Below are 808 nucleotides of genomic sequence, written 5' to 3' on the forward strand. Positions count from 1 at the left end.
ATCTGGGGCTGGCGAAGCCAGGATTGAAAGGGGGTTTTTATACCCTCTGCCCAGTTCTGTTGGAGGAGAGGGAGGAGGAGGGAGGGGTGGAAGGATTAGGGTCTAGGCTAACTTTTTATGACAAGGGCAATGGGATTGAGAGGGGCTGATGCTTTAAGCATCCTTTAAGCAGCTAGTTGGCCCCAAAACCTGCCCTAAGGCGTATTAGTTTCTATTAAGTGTTTAATATCATTTGGGGAGTTTGGTTTATTTAGAAATGAGGGAGGCTGGTAGGTCATTGATTTAACTAAGAAATTTTAGGAAAAGCAGAAAGAGGAAGCTTTGCATTGGTGTGAAATAACATGCTGTGGCTTCCTATCTAATAACAAATCAACAAATTATTTATGGCAATTCATAAATGCTTGAGTGCACATAAGCACAACTGTAGCAGAAAAAAACCCTATTTCATTAGATCCTTAGCTTTACAGAAGGAACTGTGTGAGTAGGTATTTGAATGGGTATATATATATAATCAAATGGCTGCAACATTGAGGAGCATTTGGGAAGGGATGCTCTTATGGAGACTTAACAACAAACTGTGCATTGGGCTGGGACAGTCCCAGTTCACAGTGCATCTTAGCCAAGAACCTAAGCAAGGCACCTCCATTCCCTCCTAGCATTACCCAGCTGAAGCATGGCAATAGCCACAGGGGTGTTGTGAAAAGGAATGAAGAGTAGAGTAAAACCATGAATGAACTCATTAGATGAACTTCCATAAAACTTTACAAGAAGCAATACTTTAAGACTACAGTCTTATACCCAGTAACCC

Source organism: Sceloporus occidentalis, unplaced genomic scaffold (assembly GCF_023333645.1).
Source record: "Sceloporus occidentalis isolate IW3139 unplaced genomic scaffold, rSceOcc1.0.p SCAF_3, whole genome shotgun sequence".
Classification (NCBI taxonomy): Eukaryota; Metazoa; Chordata; class Lepidosauria; order Squamata; family Phrynosomatidae; genus Sceloporus; species Sceloporus occidentalis.